The 7,045-nt window shown below is 36.3% G+C and overlaps 1 long non-coding RNA gene across 1 annotated transcript; it reads right to left on the bottom strand.

The window, feature by feature from the left end:
- Positions 1–3,082: 3,082 nt before the first annotated feature.
- LOC145430802 (uncharacterized) lies at positions 3,083–5,468 on the bottom strand. Its single transcript, XR_013911141.1, has 3 exons — positions 4,853–5,468; positions 4,390–4,482; positions 3,083–3,763 (listed from the first exon to the last, which is right to left on the bottom strand). It is a non-coding gene; the product is annotated as an uncharacterized LOC145430802 (long non-coding RNA).
- Between the last annotated feature and the right edge of the window lie 1,577 nt (positions 5,469–7,045).

Here is a 7,045-nt window from a genome sequence, read left to right as displayed (position 1 = left end):
TTTAAATGACCCATCCATCTAGGGTCACAGGTCAGGATCACATCAAAGTGTGCAATAGACACTCCGGTGCACCGCTTCCATGTCACCCTTTGCCTCTCCAAAACATGAAATAGACAACCATGCAGACGTTACAGTAAGTTGCAGTAATTTGCAGTAATTTGCAGTAGCAGAAGAGGGATTTATTTGATTTCAAACATGAAAATAACCATGGGAAAGTGTTTAAACAGACATTTTTAACATATTTATATGTATATAAATTTTAGCTGTCTAGCAAAATCATCTCAGGTGATGAAGGATGACGCCAGAATCTACTGTATATGTGTTTTTGCTAATTACCAACTTGGCTTTAAATATATTATCTCCCTCTGCTGGAAATGCATGCAGAGGTTGTGAGTCCATTTCAGTTTGGAGAAGCGCCAGACGGACACAGTGGACCGGCGTGTCTATTACACATTGTGCTGTGATACTGGGTCGCACAGGTGGGCCAAGCCTATGTAAGCTGGCAGTGGATAAAAGTGCAGGGTACAAAAAAATAACTATAAAATATCCATATTAAATAGTAATATTCCAGCACCTAGGGCACTGGGAAAATCCCCCATAATGACCTGAACTCAGAGCCCCAGTGACTATGGAAATTTGTTCTGGTGATACAGACACCTGGAGATGTTTGGACACATGTAGCTAAGTTTGTCTCAGTCAGTATAGTTCAGCTTTACTGTAAAAACACAAACAGTTTTTACTATTGTTCCAATCACTACTGTAAGTATGAGACAGTACAAGCAGTGCTTTCAGGTTGCACAGGTAGTTTTCCACCACGATGGCACATGCATAGGTATAGCTGCACAAAGGTTTGGTGTTACATGAGGAGGATAGGGCTGCAGAAAAGCATCAAACAGGACCAGTGTCTGTTTCTTTGTGTAAGGTGGAACAGAACAGACACTGTCAGTCCCAGAAAACGATCTCATGCACATTCCTGACCAAACAGACTCAGAAATGGAGTCCATGGGAGTGAGCACCATAAAGGGCTCCATAAAGGGTCCATGCAAAGCCTCCTGGAGTGAAACAGAAGATGAAAGTTAATGTGATGGTTAATAAATAAAACGTTTGAACCCAAAAGAAGACTTGCAACCCCCAATACAACATGCACACTGGTAATGTGCCTCATTTTTGTGCAGTCCTTGATGATCTTATAGGGTTTTCACAGAAAAGCCGCAGCTACGACGAGCATAATTATTTAACATGTTTTATGTTTACAGTGGAAATACACCCTCTGACATCTGTACTGTAGAAGTCATATAATGCATGAAGAAGTGTAGGGAACGCCTGAACAAATACATGTAGTTAGTAAATATAATATCTATAAATAATTAACATGTGTAACAAACAAATCAATGGACAATCTGCTAACGAATTAACTGAAATGTAATTTTAACATCCTTTTTACTAATCATATAAAATTTGAGATCTAAACTTTAACTGGTTTTATATCTTTTATTTATTAAATAAACATTTCATGTCAGTGAAATGATGCTAAACTGAGGCGTGTATTTTTACTGCGTTTTCAGGTGAAAATAAACTGCATTATTATAAACAAGAATAACAGGAGAAATTTATAAGATAACTTCTGTTACATGTTTTTTACAGTGTTGATATGTTTCCAGTCCATCAGAGGAATAACATTAAATAACATTTTTAAATCTTTTTTTTTAGGAAAAATGAACAATACAAAGACTATTTGTACTGTACTTTGTGTTTAGGTGACTGTTTGCAGGTTTCTTTGTGTATCAAACACATTTGTTGTTTTTGTATCCACATTTGTTGTAGAATAATACTCACGAGTATCATTTTGTAGCTCAAAGCATTCTCTCTCTGTGTGATTACTCAACAACTCACTGTTTCTTTAAGATAAAAAAAAAAAAACAGGAAAGATGAGAGAACAAAAGCACTGAGTCAATGTTATTCCATCACTGGCCCTGTAATAAAAGGTGCTGCTCGACTGAACTCGTTCAGTTGCTTTTCATGAAATGTTCAGTGTCAATTAGAGGAACAGAGAAAATAAAGTGTTAACTTATTGGCTAAGACATGAACACAAACAAGGGGGAAAGGGTGGAAGAAAGTATAGAAACAACATGCCATGAAAAATGATAACATTAACAATATTTATTCCAAATATCCTGTTCATTCTTTTACAGAGTTTGCAAAAAGGTTGCATGTTTTTGTTGTATATAAGATCTAGAGTTCTTATACTATCACAACAAGAACTATATATACTAGAAACAACAAGAATGCCAAAGATGGCGCGGCCACGTCCAGACACCTTCCTGACCGCTCCGCTCCGACTATCAACTTTTCTCGGTTTTTTTGCTCTGGTTTACATTCCAAAATCCTCTAGTTTTATAGTATACGACAGCAGATCACTTATTCACTTAATGAGAGGACCCGAGCTTGAAGGATAAAGACCGCCTGCAGGGGCGAGTGCAGATTTTTGTTTTTTACCCTTAATTGGTTACCTGATACAAGATATAAGGTATGTGACATTAGTGTCACACTAATGTCAGACTTATCACCCAAAACACTTTGAAACATTGCTAGATGATGGTCAGATGAAGACAGGTGTAATAAACTGTACTACAAAAAGAACTTACTGAATGTAACTGTACACTCAAAAAAATAACTCTTTAAATGAACATAAAAAAATCATGGAAAGAATTTCCACGCGATTAAATTGCTTTATTTTAGCATTATGAAATTCTGTTACTCCAACTTAATGCACTCAAGTTGGACCAACTTAATTAAAGATTGATGAATCAACGTATTTACTGCATTTTGATCCAATATATTTTAATAGTGTTGATCCAACTTAAAGAGTTTTGTTCCAACTCAATTCAGTAGGTTTTCTCCAACTAATTTACTAAATTTGGTCCCAGCTTAAGTTAATTGAGTTGAACCAACTCATACAAATTAAGTTATTCCAACACAAGTCTTTAATGCTAATAGAAAGCAATTTAATCACGTGGAAATTCTTTCCATGATTATTTTAAGTTAATTTAAAGAGTAATTTTTTGGAGCATTTAACAAAGTCTAGAGTCTGGTTAACATACATTTCACTATTACATCTAAAAGGTAAATAAAAATTTGTCATACACATCTTTTTGTTTTCTCCAATTTATTGAATTTATAGCAAATTTCACATAATGTATAAAGAATACATGAAATGCAAGTACAAGTTACATAACAGAAAAAAAAGTAGCGGACAAAGTGGAAAGTTAACCTGTTAAAACAATTTTTAACAACAATGAATGGCTGAATCAGGTAATTTTCCGATGACCAATACAACTACTTTGAAGGTCAACAGATGCACTTTCAAAAAAGAAAATATCTGCAATTATTTTAGGTTCATGATCCAGATACATGGTGTAGCTGTTGTAATGGAAACATTTCTCAACGAGAAAATAGTGTTTTGAGAACCTGTACTTTGTGTGCTGTTGAATTGTTCATGTGCATCTAATTCCATAAGAATCTTCTGCAGGACCTCAAAGGTGTACCTGAGTTCCAGAGGGTAGCTCAGGTTCAGTGAATAGACCAGACCAAGCAACATTGTCACTGCAAAACTACATTGCCCAACTCACCCATCACTTCCACCCCCTCTAGAACAATCACAACATCCTGAGGGTCATCGCCAGGCTCCACACCCTCTGACCGAATGACACAGATTCCAAAGACTGTCTCTGCTATGGCAGTGGCGATGCTTGTTATCAACTTCCTGTGACAATAAAACAAACAAAAAAAAGATAATGATTTCTCACTAATGTCCATTGCAAACAGTTTTAAAAGTAAATATCTGTTTTACATTAATGTAAAATACCTAAAAGCTTTATTCATTCAAGCCTTATAATAATGTAAATGTAATCAAAAATGACTGCCCGATATTTTTCCTGACTCAAGAGAAGTTCATTCAATACCTCAACAATGTCCTGTCTTTCAAAATCTTGAGTTGTGATAGGGGTGACTGTGGCACAGGAGGTAGAGCAAGTTGTCTACTGGTTTAATCCCTGGCTTCTCTAATCTGATACTAAAACTATCAATGGGTAACATACTGAACCCCAAGTTGCTCCTGATACATCCATTGAAGTGTAAATGTTACATAAAAATCTTGTATGAATGAGGTTATTATAATGATATTATAATAATGATAGTATAAAACACTCAAGAATGGTGTGTGTAGTATCCAGTGAGAAACTTAAAGCTCTTACTTTTCCTATTTTAAAAGGTATTTTTTACAGCCACCGGTAATTTATAGGAAAACCCCATCCCCTGAAACTTTTTGTATGTAGTTCAAGCTTATCTTTGATCATCTCCTTAGTTAAGGATACAGGCAAGTTAACATACCAGGTAATCCTTCACCAGCTTCTCAGGATCTTCATTCAGGTACACGCAAAGACCTTTGGCGATGTATTCTCTTCTGATTTCAACAGCATCAGTCTTTATACACAGAGGGGGGAAAAAACAAATATATACGGAAATCCATCTCAACGACCTAGCAGTGGGATTAAAGAACTTTTAGTTGAATTACCAGGAATTTGTGAGAAATACAGAGGCTATTGTTTTACAGTCTTAATATTTTCAAATAGTATTTATGCATTTTAGACAAGTCTGTCATTTTAATATTGTTTTGTAATTTGTGTATTAATTTAATCATGCCATACCCCCAATTCAAGAAAGTTTAGATGATGTGTACATAAAATCAGAATGCAATGTTTTCTTGGTCTCAAAACTATATGTCACTTACAAATGAATATATTACATTTTTAACATGGGAATGTGATCATTTTTAAGAAAAATATTAGCTCACCATGAATTTGATGAACTGGCCTACCAGCTCTCCAGACCTTTCACCACCTGATAAGATTAAACATGTATTATCTTTACAGGAGGGAACTGCAAGTCTCCAAGTTTGTTAAGTAGAAAAATATTTAATTTCAAAAAAATTAAAAAACAGGAAAACTTATCTGTTCATGTTTTGTCTTTCCTCCTCAGTGTACTAAAAACACATAAATTGTTAAATAAACCACTGTCCATCAGTTGCAACTTACAAACTTACAAATTTCAACAACCCACACGTAAAATGTAAATTTATCACAACAGTCTCTGTGGTAGAGCCAAACTAGCTTATGTGCAGAGGTTAAGTTATAAACAATATCTATATTTGGAGTAGCTAAGTCTTTCATATTAGGCTATCATGCTAGCATGACATTGTGCTATATTCTTGCACTAACATGTTAGCTAGCTAGAATGGCATAAACAAACAGATATTTTTTAAAAAATCAAAACAAAAAAACAAATGTGAATAAATAGAACTGAAAAGAATCGACAAACTAATGATACCTTTGTGCAAAAAGTATTTTCATCAAGATGGATGAAGATAGATTCACTCTTACCTTTCCAAGATGACCGCGAAGCAAACCATGTGCTTTCTTGTTGTTTAGAATCTCACGTGATCTTGTGATATCGCGAGTCTTTAAGGCAGCTAACCACTCTTGTTAGATTTTATCATGTCATATCAACAAGAATAAATTTAAAAGGCGGTAAGTTGGTAAATTTCATGTAGATCTTATATGATTTTATTACGTTCACCTTAGAAACATAAATTCATTGTGTTCAAATTACATGTTAGAGTCTTGTAAATGCAATAACCACCAAATTTCACTTTTTTGAGTGTAGCTGATTAAAGCATGGTCAGTTTTTTTCTACAGCCACCACAGCTGGACTGGCCATCGGGCATACCGGGCATTTGCCCGGTGGGCCGCTGGCGATTTTTTGTTTTTATGGGCCGATCAATTTTTTTATTTTTTTTTTTTTGGAAGGGTATAAATAATGAAAGGTGTTGGATTGGCCAATTGGTCATGATCGACTCTGGGCTGGACCAATTACAGCCGAGGAGGTCGGATGCACCCTCCCCCTTGTTTAGTAATCTTATAGACAAACTAAAGAAAATGGAGAACAAAAAAAGGAAAGGAGGTGCAGAAAAAATTAGGGCCAAAAAGAAACAAGCCCTTCAGGCAGACGCTGCCAAATGTGTAAAAATAACTGAATTGTTTGGCGGTAGCTATGGCATAGCTTCCACAGATTTAGCAACATCAGCAAGTGGTGGAGGCCAGAAGGGTGGATGAGGGAAAGGGGAGGCAAGAGGAGGAGAGACCCGAGGCGGCCGCCGGTCATAGTGGCAGAGGAACTGAACTTCAGGTAAGAAGTTATGACCTGCTGTCTATCTGTGTCAGATATAAACCAAGTTTAGTTGTAGTTTGTTTTCGTTGTGCTGACTTTTTACAGTCGCTTAGAATAACTGGTACTGCGTACTAGCTAGCATGACGGAGTTTATATACTGCTGGGCGGGTGCTATGAAGTTACTGATAGTAAATTTTATTTTATGCTTAAGGTAGTTTCTCAAACTCCTCAAAATCTTAACAAATTGTGCCAATCCTTACATGTTGCACCAGGCTGATTTATCATCAAAAGTGGAGAAGTCTGTGACAGAGGAGACAGAAGAGCAGCAGAGAGAGATGGAGCAAGAGAGAGAAATAAAAGAGCTGGAGAGAGAGATGAAGATGGAGAGATGACTTTATGTCATCCATGAGGGATGCATTTGACATATGTTTCACATATTATAGCCCAACAAGTTACTTATAGCAATTTAAATACGAGCAATCAGTTTTTGGCAAATACCGGAAATCAGTTTTTGGCAGACAATCACTTTTTGGCACAACACCGGCTATTGCAGTTAATAATACAACAGCTTCTTGCCATTTTTTGTGTTTCTTTTTATCGCTGTGTAACTGAGTTCAATTGAAAGCCTGCATGCGCTAGTACCTCTTGCCACAAGTTCCCAGAATCCTTTGCAGTTTTACCCCTGAATGACATCACATTTTTGGTGGGCCGGTCTCTAGTCAAAATGCCCGGGCCAATTTTTTGTCCCAGTCCAGTCCTGACTGCCACCAAAAGAAATATGCCCATAAATGTGTGAAAGTGCCTCCTGGAAAAATCTGAA

This window comes from Astatotilapia calliptera, chromosome 2, assembly GCF_964374335.1.
Source record: "Astatotilapia calliptera chromosome 2, fAstCal68.1, whole genome shotgun sequence".
NCBI lineage: Eukaryota > Metazoa > Chordata > Actinopteri > Cichliformes > Cichlidae > Astatotilapia > Astatotilapia calliptera.
The sequence above is the reverse complement of the archived record's forward strand: the minus strand, read 5'-3'. Positions and strand labels throughout refer to the sequence as shown.